Raw genomic sequence first — 18,762 nt, forward strand, 5'->3', positions numbered from 1 at the left:
AAGTGAATTATTCTCATTCAAGTGAAACAAAATAATTTTGGTTCACAGTAATAACACTGTTCAGGAGTTGCGAAGAGATCTATACACAGGCAAATTGAAACAGCTCCCTGCCAGTGGAAGTGGAAGAAGGCCAGCTGCATGAAATAACACAATGATCTGCCTTTTACCAGCAAAAAATGTATCATGCAGCCTGTATTTAAATAAGTATGCCAAACTCTACTGCTCAGGGCTTTTCCTAGTGTCTCTTTGTCTTTGCAGGGCAAAGATTAGAGAGGCAAAAGCCCAGCTAGAAGTCAGGCTGGCCACTGCAGTAGAAGATAACAAAAAATGTTTTTACAAATACATTAGAAACTAAAGGAGGGCCAAGGGTAATCTGCATCTTTTCTTGGATGTGGCAGGGAACATTGCCACAAGGGATGAGGAAAAGGCTGAGGCACCCAATGCTTTCTTTGCCTCAGTCTTTAGTAGCAAGACCAGCTTCCCTCTGGGTACTCAGCCCCCTGAGCTGGAAGACGGGGATGAGGAGGAGCAGAATGCAGTCCCTACAGTCCAGGAGGAAATGGTCAGTGACCTGCTGCTCCACTTGGACACACACAAGTCTATGGGGCCAGATGGGATCCACCCAAGAGTATTAAGGGAGCTGGCAGAGGAGCTCACCAAGCCACTCTCCGTTGTTTATCAACAGTGCTGACAAACTGGAGAGATCCCAGAAGACTGGAGGCTAACCAATGTGACCCCATCTACAAGAAGGGCAGGAAGGTGGATCTGGGGAACTACAGGCCTGTCATTCTGACCTTGGTGCCAGGGAAGGTTATGGAGCAGATCATCTTGAGCACCATCACATGGCACATGCAGGACAACAGGGGATTGGGCCCAGACAGCATGGGTTTATGAGAGCCTGGTCCTGCTTGATGATCCTGATCTGCTTCTATGACAAGGTGACTCACCTAGAGGATGAGGGAAAGGCTGTGGCTGTTGTCTACCTGGACCTTAGTAAAGCCTTTGGCACCATCTCCCACAGCACTCTCCCGCAGAAACTGGCTGCTCACGGCTTGGACAGGTGTGCTCCGCGCTGGGTTACAAGCTGGCTGGGTGGCCAGTGAGTGGTGGTAGATGGAGTTACATCCAGCTGGGAGCCAGTCACAAGTGCTGTTCCCCAGGGCTCAGTGCTAGGGCCAGTCCGGTTTAATGTCTTTATCCATGATCTGGACCAGGGCCAACAGCACCCTGGCTTGTGTCAGACACAGTGTGGCCAGCAGGACCAGGGCAGTGACCGTCCCCCTGTACTGGGCACCGGTGAGGCCGCACCTGGAATCCTGTGTTCAGCTTTGGGCCCCTCACTGCAAGGGGGACTTGGAGGGGCTGGAGCGTGTCCAGAGACGGGCAACGGGGCTGGGGAAGGAAGGATCTAGAGATCAAGTCCTATAAGGAGTGGCTGAGGGAACTGAGGTTATTTGGCCTGGAGAAAAGGAGACTTGGGGGGATCTTATGGATCTTGACAAATGCCTGAAAGGAGATTGTAAGTAGGCGGGGGCAGGTCTCTTCTCACAGATAAATGACAGGACAGGACAAGAAATGACTTCAATTTACAGCAGAGGAGGTTTAGATTGGATATTATGAAAAAAATTCTTCATGGAAAGGGTGATGAAGCATTGGAACAAGCTTCCCAGGGAGGTGGTCAAATCACCATCCCTGTCTTGCAGCACTCTCCAAACTAGCCAGCTGCAACAAGGTCTTTTACCATCTCATACCAACACACTCTTCATATCTCTGCTTCTTCCTCCTCTCTCTTCCTCGGCTGCTCCCTCTTCATTGTCTGCCCAACCCCTTACCAGAACCAGCCACAGCTGCACCTTATCCACATCAGCCAACCCACCGCCCCTGAAGCCAGCCCACAGTTGTACATTATCAATGCTAATTAGCCCAGCTTCAATCCTCTGCATCCCTGGAGGGGTTTAAAAGACATGTAGATGTGGTGCTTAGGGACATGGTTTAGTAGTGGACTTGACAGTCCTGGGTTAACAGTTAGACTTGATGATCTCAAAGGTCTTTTTCAACCTAAATGATTCTAAGACTCTATCATTCTTGTTCACCAGATAAGAGGTTTTCTGGGTTTGGATTTGCTTTTTCAGATTTTTTTCTAGGGTTTTTGGTTTGTTTTTCCTTTTAGAGTGGGAATAAAGAGAAGGAGACATCCCTTTAGACTTGTGTAAATGTAGGGAAGGGGACCTGGAGCACAGCTGGCTCTTCCTAGTGGTTAAGAGCAAACAGAAGTTTGCCACCTTCTGAGTGTGAGGTAAGAGCAGCCCTGGGAAGGAGGAGACGTGGAGCTGGGCAGAAGGTAGGTGGGGTAGGCTTTCTCTTTCTGCTGCTGGGGACCCAGTCAAAGAATTACCGGTTTAGGAAGGACCATTTCCTCCTCCCTTCTTCAGCCAGATTCATAATCTCACATACCTCACCTCAGACCATAGCCACGGTGGCTGGCATATTTTTAGGGCTCTGGTAGAAGTGGATAGTGCTTTAGACTCTTGTGCTTTAGAGTGGAGCATATTGCAAGGTTGGCCTGTCCTGGAAGCAGGGTCGGGTTGTAACAGGTAGCTTATGATGGGCTTTCATGTTGACAATAACTATATCTCTAAAAGACAGCAAATGTATGTTCATACCTAGGTACCTTAACTTTTCATTTCTATGCTTCTATTTTTCTATGCGTTACATGTCCTTAATTACTATGCCAAATGAAAGTAAGAATTGTGCATATAGTTACTAGTATTCATTAAGGGAACAGATGACTTGGAGTATATATTAGCACTACTGGTGTAAATGTAGCCAACTGAATATAGATTGAAAGCTATTTACATCCAATACATTTTTAATGATTCCTGTATCAGTTTGATAATGATATCAGTAATGAGCTGACTGAATACAGATCTATTTCCTACCTCATACATTTTTTACCCTGCTATGCACTAATTGGCAAAGGTAACAGGTTGTCTTAAGAACCCTAACTGAATCTTGATTTTGCTTAGGTTGAAATACTAGAAAAATGATAATGAATCAGGAGACAAAATAAAATACACCAAGGCAGTAGATGTTAGGGTGTTTGGTTTTTTTTTTTTAATTTTAGCAAAGCTTTTGATACTGTGTCTCACGGTACCCTTCTGGGCAAAATATCCAGCATCCAGCTAGACATGTACACAGTATGATAGGTGGACACTTGGCTGAAAGGTTGGACTAAGTGTTGTTGTAAACGGGGTAACATCAGGTTGATGGCCAGTCACTAGTGGTGTTCCCAAGGGTTCGATTTTAGGGCCAGTTCTTTTCAATGTTTTTATCAATGACCTGGACACAGGAGTTGTGTGCACACTGAATAAATCTGCTGACAATACTAAATGAGGAGGAGCTGTTGATTACCTCAAGGGTCAAGAGGCCTTACAAAGAGCTCTTGATAGATTAGAGCATAGGGCAATCACTGATAAACTAAACAAGAAATTAAATGAGAATAAATGCCAGATTCTGCATGTGGGATGCTGTAATCCCAGATGTACGTACGGTTTCAAGGACAAGAGGCTGGAGTGCAGCCCTGCAGAAAAGTGTCTGGGGATTTTGTATGATAGTAAGCTCAGTATGATTCAACAATGTGCCCTGGCAGTGACAAGGGCCAACAGTATCTTGGAATGCATCAAATACAGTATAGGTAATTGGTTGAAAAAAAATACTGTCCTACTACACTCAGCACTGGTGCCATCTGACCTCAAGTATTGTGAGCAGTTTTCGACTACACAGTGTAAGAAGGTTACAAAAATATTAGAATATCCAAAGGGGGGCAACAGTGATGGTGAAAGGACTGTAGGGCATGACTTACGAGGATCAGCTGAGGATACGAAGTTTGTTCAGCTTAGAGGAGACTGAGGAGTGACCTCATTGCTGTCTACAGCTTCCTCGTGAAAGTGAGTTTTCTCTTAGGTGTCTGGTGATAGGACACAAGAGAATGGCTTTAAGCTGCATTAGGAAGTTCAGACTGGATATTAGGAAAATGTTTTTCACTGAGTGGGTGGTCACACACTGGAACAAGCTCCCCAGGGAAGTGGTGATGGCCTGTTGATGTTCAAGAAGCATCTGGACAACGTTCTTAGTTATGTGGCTTAAGTTTTAGGTTGCTCTGTGTGGCGTCAGGGGTTGGAATTGATGATTCTTGTGGGTTCCTTCCAACTCAGGGTATTAATTTACTTCTAGTTTTGTTTGGGCTTTTAAGCTGCTTATTCAGCACATTGATAAGCTTTTCTCTGTGACAAGTAGATCAAAGGCAATGAAAAACCAAATTAGCATTGAGTGGTGAATGGACAACAGCACCTGAAAAAGTAGGTGGAAATGAAACTTTACACTTACTTCCAGGTAAGTCAAACACTGAAAAACAAAAGGTCCTGCTCATCTCCCACTTAAACTCAGGCATATGCTTCACCCCTTTAACACTCCCCAGGAGTTGGTACACTGTTGCTCAGGGGTACCAGTGCTCTGGGGTGCTCTCCTCATACCTGCAAGCACCAGCCCTGCTGTGGGTCCCCCTCCTTAGGGCATTACTGCCAGGGTGCACAGACAACCACAGAGAAAGTATTTACAACCTTATTCTCTTAAAAGCAAAATTAAAAATTTGGGAAGAAGGAAGTACTTTTAATTCTTCCTGCTTTACTTATGCCAAAATATAATTTTCAGTTCCCTGAAAGATGAACAAGGAGTGAAGAAGAGTCTACCAAATCATCAGGTGAGGCAATGTATGCAGGCACTGAATGAGCACAGCCTGGCTTTGGCTTGTGGAAGTTTCTTTGCCAATACTCTGAACAGAGAGCAGAAGGCCATGAACACAGCCATAGACACTTCCCTGCCTTAAATGACTGGTATTACAGGAGAACTTATATCAGTTTACCTTTACATATATTGTATACCTTAATACTTCCATTAATGCCCAAGTTTTTCCCCGCTGAACTTTCCACAAAGCTATTCAGAAGCTGTTGATAAGGTTCGCTAGCAATGAACATGCAGTGAACAACATGAACAGCAGTAAACAACCTGAATGACCACAAAGAACGAACTGCATCTTTACTTCTCAACACAGCTATGGGAAATAAAATTTTTAAAAAATACACTAAAAAATTCTATTAATTGGCAAAGATGATATAGGAATGACCTTAGCTTTTTTTTACCAATACCAATAGGAATATTGGTACTTCATAAGCAATGCAAGATCTTTCCATACTTTGTAATATCACATTATATCATCACAAGCTAAAATTTATACAGTCCAAAATTACCATGGCTTCTGAATCTTGGCATATTTATTTCCTTTCTAATAATTACTTGACTCATTTATTTTCATGAATATTTAGCTTTCTTGAATACCTATTTTTCCCTTTTATTTTCATGATAATTACACATATAGCTTACTATTGTTACATTCATCTCTCAACATGCTCATATACTGCATATTTTTTCTTTGCCCTATCGATACAATTTCACAAGTCTTAAATCTCTGTATCTTATATATTTACATATATACAAAATACGAAATAATTTGGAAAAACAAACATCATATTTTCCCTCTTTTCCCAAAACCTAACAGTGCTTTCCCTCTATTTTATAGTTTTCTAATCAATCACCTAACCTCCTGAAGTTTTAAACATAATTTCTTCAGCTTCATTGTTCCTTTAGATATTTTTTGTACCACTACTCAAAATTTACTTTCTTGTCTTTTATATCATTTTAAGTTCTTGCCAAAGGTTTTGAGGAATACAAAATAACAATAATCTTACCACAATTCCTGATCAACACTGTGGAAAAAAAAAAAAAAGAATGTCAATCTTTTTAGTATATTTACATAAGCATAATATTAAATTGAATATGGACCTTTTCCAACTGCAATGTGTATTTTTAGCCACACCAGCCTCACCTTTTACAATCACTTACTGTTTTCTTTAAAATCAATCTTCATTTGGCAGCATGCTTACTTGATGATAAAGTTGACTAGAACAAATACGAATTTGTTCTGAATTTTACTACTGATACTTCATTAAAAAAAAGTAAAACAAGATGACGTTGAGCAATGATTAAGCAAAATGCCTTGTTTATATAGAACTGCCCTTTGCAAACTTTCAGTTTGGAACGCAAAGTCTATCACTTTAATTATATGTCTATTATCAGGGGATATGAGAGTGTATATTAAATTAATGGAATGGATTACTTCAGTTACACAGTGGTTATTAACAGGAAGAGCTCCCAGTTTTCATATTATGTACATCAGTAACTTTAATTGCATTAGGCTGGGCTAGGAAAGCTATTTTAGGAGATATTTCAACAGCACAACAATTTCTGCTGGCTTTTTGCCTGCTGCAGCTCAATTTCTGAGGGTTCCCTCATAAATGCTAACTTATTATTTCTGTCAGTCATGCTTTAGCAAACATGGCCTCATTAAAACTACGCTAAAGTGGCTTCAGTTTTCAAAACTCTCCCTTGATGTCTCCATGAGACAACTGGTGCTGGAGGGCTATTTCTTGCATTTGGGTTGAGATAAGAGTGTTATAGAGTACAAATTTACAAAAGACCAGTTTTGAGGCCAACAGCACTAAAAATGATGGACTGTGATGAGCTCAGGCTTTGTAGGATAGGATACAAAACTGCCTATGATATTAAAAGTACGAAGCAAATTAGCTTTTAAATTATGGTTTGCAAGCGCTGATACACAAGTGCAAAATCAATTATCTGCCAGCTATTGGTTAATAGTGACTCGGTGACCTGTCTTGCTCCTGCTGGGAGTTGTGAGCAGAGGTTTATAATGGAGAAGGCACAGTGCTGCTCCTCTGCTAATAATGTATTACATGCTGAAGTCACTTTATCAGAAGCTCCTGGAAAGAGAAGGTAATCTTTCTGAAAAAGGTAGGCATTGCTGAGATCCCACACTGTTAGACACAAGCTTCAGATCCTATGCTAAGGTGAGGGGGCCTGACTGAAAGGACTTCTCGGGGCTTGTTCTTAAAGACATCAAGATAGATTCATCCCCCATGTAACTTTAGGGAAGATAGCTGTCTCTAGCATGTATCTGCCTACATGCATGGACAATATAATTCCAGTGATCCTACTTATCTGCTGCATTACAATGGTGGATGTCTGTAAATTTAAGGTAAAGGGTCTTAGAGCCAGAGGTAGGTGTGGTATAGTTCTCCACAGGTCAGTGCCTGAGGGAAGAACATGAACAGTGTGATGGAGGAGGCCCATGGGGGCTGAACATGAGTTGTTGTACTTTCTTATCCCAAAGGACCTGAGAGCATCCGAGGAAACATGCAAGGATTTAAAATACAGGTAGAGAAAGCAGTCTGAGCCCAAGTCCTGTAGCAAACCGAGAGTCTATTCATACAATTATAAGCAAGTGGTCAGTGGAAAGACAACTCTCTTGCCCCAATATGACTTGCATTTGTGCCCAGTGCGACTGTGAGCTTCATCCCCAGACACTGATAAAATACTTTGCCCCTAGGCTTACACACATCGCAGAAAGCAAGGAGTAAAATGGGATGTAGCTTTAGAAATGGAGAAGTTATTCTGAATAAACTGCTAAAATTGTACCCCAAATTGGAGAGGACGTTGGAACTGAATTGCCTACTGTTCTTTTTTATTTGGCTAGGTGGTTATATAGCCTTATTGCCATTGCATTTCAGTAAGTCAGAAGAATTAGGTTAGCCTCACAACCTTGTTATTTAAATCACGTACAGATGGGGAACTTGAGCTTGAAACTCAGTGTCACAAAATGTCTAAGATGTCTACTGTGAGAGATGGGGAGAATTTAAGTGCTGAAGTTACAAACTGCAGAAATACCAGCTCATCAGTAATTTAAGGCTCCCAATACTCTAGTTTCTCAATTTTTTTTTTATTAAAATTATTTAACTAAAAGGCAAGAGTCCTGTTACCAACTGTATAAGTGCCCTTCTGGGAATACTGAAAGCCTAAAAATTAATATTACACGTATATATATATGAAAGAGAGAGATGGATATCTATATGCATGTATGGATGGATATGTTTAACATAGAAACACACTTCATGTTTTCTTCAAACACTGATGTAGAATGAGAAAAAAGTCATAGCAGTACCTGCCACTGTAATCCTCCCTTTCTTCATATCTGTAAAGACTTTGTTACAAATGTAGCTTGGTGAGATCTGAATGCAGAGGACAAGTGCTGATCCATTTAGGAGGATGTCAGGATGGTGTAATTTAAACAGTAGTATCAAAGTAGGCAGGTCTGGCATTGCTGAGTGTGCATAGATGATGGATGATGCTATCCGTGCATGGCTGGTCTGCAGAGGATGAAGGACTGAACCACAGAGAAGGATGAGAGGACAAAGAGGCCATGCTAAGACACTGCCCCAAGGAGAAGGAATGGTGGGAGAGCTTTGCCTAGGGATGGATGAAAGAAAATAAATGAGCAGAAGTACACAAACAAAGAAAGATATAAACAGACTGAATGGGCGAAAGGGAGAAAGATGAATGGGCTGAGTGGTGCCAGCAAAGCTGAGTGTCCTGGTAATGTACCACTGCATGGGGTGACAAAGATTAGTGGAATCTCAGGAAGTGCCAGTGTAGTGGGTTGACCCTGGCTGGATACCAGGTGCCCACCAAAGCTGCTCTATCGCTGCCTTTTTCAGCAGGACAGGGTGGGGAGAAAATAAGATGGAAAACAACTCATGGGTCAGGGCAAAGGCAGGTTAATGAAGCAAAAGCAAAGGCCATATGCTGAAGCAAAAGAAAACGAGAGATTTATGGTCTACCTCCCATCAGCAGGCGATGTCCATCCATTTCCCAGGAAGCAGGGCTTCAGTACACATAACAGTTGCTCCAGAAGACAAATGTCATAATAATGAATGCCCCCACCCCTCCTTTCTCTTTTATTGCTGAGCATGATGTCATATGGAATACCCCTTTGGTCAGTTTGGGTCAGCTTCCTGGCTTGTGTCCCCTCCTAAAGTTTTGCCCAGCCCCCAGCCTACTGGTGAGGGGGGAATGCTGGAGATGCAGCCTTGGTGCTGTGCCAGCACTGCTCAGCAGCAGCCAAAACACTGGTGTGTGATCAACACCTTTCTAGCTATTAATACAAAGCACAGCGCTGTGAGGGCTGCTATGGGGAAAATTAACTCCATCTCAGCCAGACCAAATACAACAACCAGGTTATTATGATGCAAGAAAAATGTGGATGAAAATTGCCTTCTAAAATAATCTTGAGCTGAGGACTACTGGCCACCAGTGCCAAACTGAGGCCAACAAAGCTTTTTGACACATAACCAAATGATTCCTTCCAGTCCTCCCCTTCTTTTTTTATTTCTTAGAAGAATTTAGAGATCATATTTTTGAAGCAAGAAGAATCTTTCCATGACTGTATTTTGGGATCCTCAAACTTCCATTTTTCTTTCTTGTTTTCCTGTCCCCCTTACTAGTAATTTCCAGTGCCATAAATACATTAGATGACTGCTGAACAATGCTTCCAGGGATTTGAGGTGTTTCCATTGTCAGAAATGACAACATGCAGACACATTAGATTTGCTCAAAAAGGGTGTTCTTCAATGTAAAAAATGATGCGTGTTTTTAAGGTGCCAACTTTGGCAGCATTAAAACAATGCTATCACTTTTTCTTCAGGCTTGCAACCTTTGTCAGAGGTTACATGCCTCCTCCAAGTTTTATCACAACTTTTGATAACACTTATATTAAGCTAAGGCAATGTACATACAAGCGTTTCTGTTCTGTGGTAGAACTTATTTACTGACAGCCACTCACATTGAAGTTAGTGACAGAACTACAGACTGTCTTCTGGAGGACCAGGACTGCTCCCAAGCCTGACCAGTCCTCTGACTCTGAAGACAAGTACCACATGGCTAGACAGGTTTCTTCTAAAAACCTCATGAATACTGCCTGTTATTGAAAAGTCCTTGGCTCAAGGTGATAACCTGAACTGGAGGAGCACTATCTGGCAGGTCCAAAGCTGTGCCAGGGTGCATGTTAACAATTAAATGGAATGGAGGGTCACAAGCTGGTGCATGGACCTTCAAACAGAGCCTTGCTTCTTGCTGGAAAAATAGCCCAAACATTACTGCCACTTGTTTGACAGCATCCTTGTGCAGAGCAAGCTATAGTTTGAATTTCTGTGACGAGAACACAAACATTAATCCAGCGCTTACACTGCATCCAGCATATGGGGAAAATGATACACTAGAAAAAGCATTAGGCTTCATTTCAGCCAGCATCCTCTCCTGTCTGTCTGCCTGGTGGTAGGCAGGAGGACTGCAAAGTTTAAAGGGTAAGACATTTTCCTACTACCTTTTACTTTGCATGTTACAATGTCCAAGGTTATATGTGAAGCACCGCTAAGTACTTAACTGCTTCTGCACTTGCTTACACTCTCAACTTTACTATTCACCACTTCGTAACATATTTTGGGATCCTTAGAAGATGGAAAGGTTTACATAAAAGGAAGTTCATTTTAATAATACAGTTAGGAAACAAAGAGATCAAAGGTCAGGGAAGAAGGTTCACAGCCAAAGCCCTGGAAAAGATTCACAGATAAGTATTTCCTACATCTAGTGCGTTCAAAGACTTTATTTTTTTCCCTCCCTGCTCATTTGAGTAGATAGATGCTTTCACAGCTTTGCATTACTTAAAGAATAAAATATGTCTTGAGATCTGTACTCATCCTGATGAACTGTAGTGTGATTTGATCCTTTCTGGGTACAAAATATGTCCTCTGGGTTGTAGCAGTTTATTTTACTGCAGTAATCTCAGCAGTGTTTGCCTACACCAAGGTATTTGACACATTTACAAAGCTTTTCTTTTAACGTTTCATTTACTAGTGCTGCAGGCAAAAATGTTTTGGCAAATCAGAGTTACATGCAGAAAACCACTTATCACAAATGAGTCTTGGCTGATGCCTCTATTTGTACATTTAAAATCCATGATCTACTGGAGACAGCACACCATAAAGGAGTGCATAGCAAGACACGTTTCTCCACCCTTGCCTTCCAGAAATGCTGTTTATTTGACGAGTGAACCCATGAGCCTGTCCATTGTTCATATGATCAGATACTGAACTGCTGCTGTCAACAATATTCATGATTTCTGTAAACTTGGCCTTCTCTTTACCTTTGTCAACTCTAAAATGAGAGAGGTTGATTATTGCACCCATGTGCCTTCACTCTTCACTTGCTGTTATGCACACACACACACACTCGGATGGATGCAAACATTGCTTTGCTTGGTGGTTGCTCTGAGCATGACTGCAGTCAAAGAGACTTTGCAAATCCATTTCCCTAGAACAATCAATGTGTTTGGCTTCTTAGCTTGACACAGCCACAGTAATTGATAAGACATTATTATTGGGGCCCAAACAGGCTAAACAGGGAAATGTCCTTTTGTAAAAAAACATTCTCAGTGGTAATCATATTCTGATCTGATCAGGAAGGGGCTACCACAATAGCGTAGCCCAGGAGTTAAAGAGCTTATTTTCTAAATCCCTTCATCCTTTCTAGAACCATGAGACATTGACAGCAAGTCACTTAACTCTGTCCAGCCACAGCTGTGTGGGTTTTGCATAATTAATTATTTATACCAAGGCAGACACAGTAATTAACTTCCAGATGAATATGATATTCTGATCAGAAATGCTTTGCATTTCAGCCGTCCCTCAAGCAAGTAACTGTCAAAGCCGGACTGTTTGACAGAGTGGGTCCTGCCAAAATCCCTCCCAGACATCTGTTCTCAGACAAAAAGAACAGATTCTCAAAGCAGCGCTTGCAGACATTGCCTTGTTTCAGCAGGCAAAGAATAACCAATTCACAAATTCTGGCTAATTTTGTCTGATTTCAAGACAGTATGCTGAACACCGTAAAAAGCCAGGACCTGTTTTTTTCAGTCATGGGCACCGGTGCAAATTGAGTGTTTCCTCATGGAAATCAATGGCCCACACTGATGTCAGGCAGGTGCAGGTCGGGAATGAAGCCCAGGGGATTTGATATGAGGCGAGTTTGAAGACAGTGGGCAATTTTTTTATTTTCTTTGTTTTGGTGAACAGAAATGAACAATAATCATCAGCATTACAATAATACTGAATCGTTTACTTGCTATTACTACCGTCTGCAGCATAATAGTAATTCATTGGAGTAAGAATTTTACACTGAGGCAAATTTATGATTTTTTCCCCTATTTCTTCTTTTTAGCAGAAATTTGTATTAATCAGTAAAGATTGTGGCTAAACAATCAAAAAAAAGTTAGAGAAGAATAGACACCTGACTACAAATTGCATTTTGTTGTGATTTCTGATGTAGCAGCCATATAATCACAGTGCTTTAATGCTGCCTGCTGGCTGTAATGGAAGACAAGATGATGACTGCAAGGAAGAGGTTACAAGATGGCAGAGACAGGCCTATCTGACAGATGAAGATCTGTTTTATTTGTGCACAGTTCACTGACCATGTAGGAACCAGGAGGCTGGCTGCTGGTTTGACACATCCTGGATGTTGTGTTCAGGAAAGGCTGAGTACCCCAGGGTCCTGGGGAGGCCATGCCCTTCTTCAAGCTGCTGCTCAACATCTGGGGTGGGAGGGAGACTATGATAGCCAGGGAAGGACAGACTGTGGCCAGCTAGCCTCCAACTACTCCTGAAGGCTGTAGTTTTGCAATAGGGATGAGGTGATCTACCAAGAACAGGCATCCCCTCTCCAGCTGCATTACAGATACTCCTTGAGATGGCATTGGCATCCATCTGACCTTCAGTGGGCTGGTTCAGTGAGCTAAATTTGTTGCAAAACCCCCACTTTTTGTTGTTTTCAGGTCAGTTTTCTGCTGGTTTGGCTCCCTGGATCAATTTACTATGAGGCTGTGGTAAATACCAAAACAAGGAAAATTGAGGACACAAGGTGAGGCATTTGTCAGATTGGCTTGGCTTTATTTCAAGCTGTATACCCCAGAATAGGGGTCCTCAAACTTTTTAACCAGGGGGCCGGCGCGTTCTGTAAATACTGGGGGCCGGATTGAGGACCCTGGGAGGCCGCGTGCTGGCCCCCTGGTTAAATAGTTTGAGGACCCCTGCTCCTAGGGATGCAGATGTGTGGAGATTGTTTCAACCCAAGAAGTCCTTGAAAGTTGTTTACTCTAGGAATCCTTGAGAAAAAAAGCCATTTTTCAAGTATCAGAGAGCACAAGCAAGTTTGGTTTAAAGCCATTATTTAATCTTGTTTAAGTGGGGAGTCTAAATTTTTACCTATTTCTCAATTGTTTCAATTGTATCAGTGAAAGTCTTGGTGACGCTTCACCTTTAAGACCAGGATACAGGTGTACCAAACCTGCTGTCCACCTTGGTCTGAGTCCATTACAGCCAGCAAACACCCATGCAAACATCTCAGCAGTTAAACCATGTATTTGTTAGAATACACAAAAAAAAAATAATGGCCAGTATTAATATATGTGTCTGTTCCTAGAGGGACTGAAAAATATTTCTAAATTTAATTTACCAATGATACTTGAAAAGGTCTGGGACACAGAGAAAGAAGCTGGAATGAAGCTCTGTGCACAGGTTCTGTTACAGCTTCCCAGTGACACATTCTTTTCCCATCCTTTGAAGTGTGTGGCACTGGTAACCTGGACTAGGTGGCACAGAGTTTTATTCAGTATGGCAATTCTTATATTCCTATATGATCTTAAAGCCTGTTCTATAGGACATAGAAATCAGAAGAAAGAACTAATGGATGCTGCATCTACTCTGATATGGCAATTCTTAAGTTTCCGTAATGGCAAAAGCCCATGATTTCAATAAAAATGTTGCTAAAGTACTAAGGAAGAAATTTTAAATTGTTCTCACTGCAATCATGCCACTTGTCCTATATAGGCAGGGCCAGCGTGACAGGCAGCTAGACATTTCATCCTTGGCATTTCCTATTTGTAATCCTATTTAGATCATTCTGTCCACGTGCCTAAACTTTGCACTAACTTCAGACTGCCTGGTAGTCTCTCATCAAAGTTAACTCTGCGCTTGCCCGCTCTGCATTTATGAAAAAATATAAAGGCTCAGTCATATAGAGAAAGACATTTTCATCATATCAGCAGGAGCACAATAGATTTCCCCCACCACCACCACAATGTAATAATTCAAGCTCATAGAAAAAATCACAGTTTTGCAAACTTTCCTGGTTTCACAGCTAGAGAACATGCTCATTTGTTTGAGGTCTGTAGTCTCCAGTGGCACCACTTGTAAAATTGGCCTTTCAACCTGGCTCTCAAAAAGGCTGTTGCTGCTCCCCAGTCCCCCTGCATGTTCAGCACACACAAGCCTCATCTTGTGACTGCTACACTTGACCCAGCAAAAGTGGCAGAATGGAACCATGTGGGAGCTCTGCACTATTTAGTGACGGTAAACCCCAAACATGCATACCCTATTCTGTGTGGTTCAGCTATCTAAAGACAGTGAGAACGCTAAAGGTACTAAAAAATATTTGGCAAGGTCACTAAGTAAATTCTTTCATATCACCAGCCTCAATTTCTAATACACTTATGTCCTTACCACAAAGGATCATTTAATCAAAACACAGTCTCCAGCTCACAGGTTTGCAATGATGAAATCCAAAGTACTATTTTAAAGTATTTGGCCTTATACAGTTGTATATTCAATATATTCCTCAATTATCCTCAGTTTTCCACAACTTTTTTAAAGCAGCCAGCTGCCAAACTAATCATCTTATTTGTAGTGTCAGTCTTGTTCATTTAGAGCTAATATTCAATTGCACTGTCCTGGACATGGGACACGTGCTCAAATGCCTCCTAAGGAGTTTTATTGGTAAAGAAGACAGACTTTTTTCAGATTTCATAATCCACATGTTATTTTGGAAAGGAAGGGTTTGGTCATGGAAAAAGACTTCTTTCCAGTCTTTATGAATTGAATGAACCTTATTCTAACGAGAATAGTAAAAGGGAAGGGTTTTCTAGGGTCATAGCTCTCCTCTCAAGAAATGCCCCAGGACCATCCTTCTTCTGTAACAGAACGGAAGATCAGGCTTTTAGCTTGAAACTGTAAAGAATTTTTTACAGTCTACATTTCAAGGCCTACGATTCTTGTATTTATTGAAAAAGCATTAGAAATCCAAGGTTCCCAGTACTGAGGTCAATATGCATTTTGGCCGCTTGTATTTAAAGTATGGGAGAGCAGAAAAAAAGTATGCTTTTGGCATATTACATTGTCCCAAATGTTGTGTTACTATAAGAGGATTCACATAGTTAACATCTTATGTGTTGTTTGGAAATGTGGTGGGTTTGAATGATTTTTTTTTTCCACAAAAGATTTTCTGACTGATTTTTTAAACCCTCAGAATAACTATTCAGTGTGCTGGCCAGGAAAGCCGAGGCAGCTCCAGAGAAGGGGCAGAGCTGTGTTCCAGTATGCCAGTTCTCTGTCTTTTCTTTCTTTTTTTTTTTTTTTTTTTCCATTGCCCCCCACCCCTCCCCACCCTATGCCCCCCCTTTTTTTCTCTCTTTTGTAATAGTATTTAAGATTCCTCTATAACCATCCATCAGCCCAAATGCCCTCTGTTCTGGCCTTCTTTTCAAGGCTCGCTAAGTCAGCAATTTCAGGAGCAGTATCTCCTGTGAATCACTCTGCAGATAGCTGTAGTGCATGCAGGCAGAGCTGATGAGTCAATGAAGTGTACAAGAGAAGAGCAGGCAAGATCCTTTCACTCCCATTTTCTCAACACCAGTGTATTGCCAGCGACCCCCTGAAGTGTGAGGGGACAATCATGCTCCAAGTGACCAGCCTGTGGGGCAGAAGGAAATGACATTCCCTCTGCAGTGTAAATATCATGCACACAACATGACCAATGAAACAAGAAATGGATGAAGGTGACAGATCAGTAATCAGCAAAAGCAGAAACTTGTGGTGCTTGCCAGGTAATTTAAACACATCCAAGTCAGTGTTATGTCTAATATGCCTCTTTTCTTAAAGCATACACTCTGAAGAAGCAAGTCTTTGCAAAGGAGAACGGTGCCGATTCCACTTTGTCCGAAGTGTCTCTTTTCACTACAGAGGGAATATTTTTTTCCCTGTAGAATACGAAGGCACATGAGAGGACAATTAATAGTGAAAACCCAGCAGGGCTGCTGTATGCAAGTATGCACAGTGTGCTCCCCCGTTGCTTCTGGACTGGCATTAGCCTGTCAAACGCTTGGAAACGAAGCTTTCTGGAGCCTTTATTAAGATTCATGGGAAAGGCAGGCCCCAAACCCACAGACAGCATCAGCATGAAGCATCTCAGCCGCCTCTCTCCCATAAGCACTGCCAGCACATCTGGCTCAGACTCTAGAGGGGAATGAAGAAACTGGGAGGGAGTATAAAGTGAATCTGTCAGCATTTACTTGCATGACAATCTGCCATGTAGAATACGTGCCATGCACAATACAATGCTCTCAAGCGCCTGATCCCCTACTACACCCTGGCTGTAGGCTAGTGCACTCACATTTCCCCTATGCGTGCCAGAGAAGGACTGCAAACCTACATACAGGGCTTCACAAAGGGCTGTGATGCCCACATAGGGAGGAGAAGACTTCTTTTTTCCTCTTTGTGCTCTTTTGTAGGAACCATAGCAGCCATAAATTTTGTCTCTTCAGAGACACTTCTGAAAATCCCAAGCCTCTCAGGCGATTTGAAGTCTGGGTTTTTGAAATTTTGCGCCCTCCTGTTTATTTGACAATTTGATCAATTATTAGTGGTTCATGTGAAAGTGTGTGTGCATGCACCTGTACACATACATAAAACATAACAATTCACGTACATCACCTCATTCCAGGTATACATTCAAACACATTGCTTTCTGAGAAGGTGAACTGTGAAATAATCTCCCTGATTCTCCCTCTTTCTGCAACCTTGCACGGGCTTTTACAGCAGGGCAAAAACTGCATAAAGCAATACAGTCCTTTGCCATTCACAGTAAAGATGTTTTTCACTACCTGAAGGTACAAATAGTACATGATGGAATGAAAAAATACAAAAGTTGTTTTCTGGAAAAGGTCAAAAAACTGCATAAACTCTAGCAAGTAGAAAATTAGTTTCTTCTCGTGCTTACTTTCTGCAGCACTTACAGCAAATCTGGCTCCCCATGGTCACCTCGTCAAAAGGTCCAGGCCTAAGAGGCAGAGGCGAGTATGTGCCACTTGCTGGGTGAGCGGAAGAACAAGCAGCACTCCTGGATATAAATGGACCTGCTATTCCTCACATTTCTACACATGTGCCTCTCAAATCTGGATTCTTAGTTTTTAAAAAGTCCTTCATTTGCAACAGGCTTGGCAGATAATATTGGTATCTGAGGGCTTCTGCTACATCTTTAACATGTTTCTTGTTTTCTTCATAAGGGACAAGAAAATATGAAAACCTGCATATGAAGATAAGAAAAACGGTTATTTATAGAGCACCTGAAGTTTCCAGAAGTGCCTCCTGCAAGCCTTAACTGGGTTAATTAGACACACCAATGCTCTATGCAGTACAAGTATCAATTTCAGCTTGGCCCCTAGAGGCCCCGGCCCTGTGGTCTGCACTAGAGCTCAGATTAGGCATCACACCAGCCACAGTGGCTAAAGCACTGCCACAGAGTCAGACCTGAATACACTCTTTGTAGTGTTCACATGTCACTTTTGAACTGGTGTTGAGTGCTTTCAAATCAGCACTGCTTTCAGAACATCTGACCGCAAAGGGTCTGGAAACCAGATCTCTCCCTGCCCAAGGGCACTGGTGAACTCAGCATCTCCTCAGCTGGGACATCACATGGCCAGGTGCTCTCTGGTGTCCTCTGTGTTGCTGCTTTGCCAGGTGCTCTCTGGGGGTGCTGGAGAACAGCCCCGAGGACTAACCTACATATCATAGAATCACAGAATTCTAGAATTGTTTAGGTTGGAAAAGACCTTTAAGATCATTGAGCCCAACCGTTAACCCAACGCTGCCAAGTCCACCACTAAACCATGTCATATCAGTGCAGGCACACCTCAGCATGCCCACCAACCAAGCATTAGGTGCCAAAGGATGAGCTGACCAAGGGTGACTCTACCGTGTTGTCGGCACCTGCAGAGTGTGGTGATGCTGAACAGCAGGTTTCTTCTTTGGTCATCTAGATCTCAGCTTTATGGTCTATGGGTCATTATATTATCACCCAGTGAGTCCCCAGTGATAAGCTACATTTCAAACAGAATTTCTGCTGTGTAAAAACATAACATTTTGAAAAATTTAAAATATCTTTTTTTTCCCCCTGAAAATGAAAGAAGTGTTCCACAGCCCTTCATTTTTATGAAGTAAATATTTCATTTTGATCATGTGGAAACCAGCACATTTCTGTTTGTTTTGACTACTAATGCAAAAGTATAAATGGTAAAGTGAGAATGAAATGTTTTGTGTTTGACCTTATCAGGAAGAAATAATTCAATAATTGCATGAAAAATATGCTGTTGAATTTGATACGCTATTCAAAAACAACATTTTTCTATGAATCAGCAGTTTCTCACAGAAAACATACTATTCATAGCCTGTTGACTAGTTCTGTCCTTAAACAGATACTAAAACAAGTCTATACTGTTTCTCGTGTTGCTGTACTTTTCCTATTTGGCTGTTCTTGCTAAGATTTTTTGACCTACTCGGCATTGCAACTTACTCATTGTTGCCCAGAAAGCACAAGGTGGACCTTTCCAAAATGAAATACTAAATGTTTCAA

Source organism: Falco cherrug, chromosome 6 (assembly GCF_023634085.1).
Source record: "Falco cherrug isolate bFalChe1 chromosome 6, bFalChe1.pri, whole genome shotgun sequence".
NCBI classification, from domain to species: domain Eukaryota; kingdom Metazoa; phylum Chordata; class Aves; order Falconiformes; family Falconidae; genus Falco; species Falco cherrug.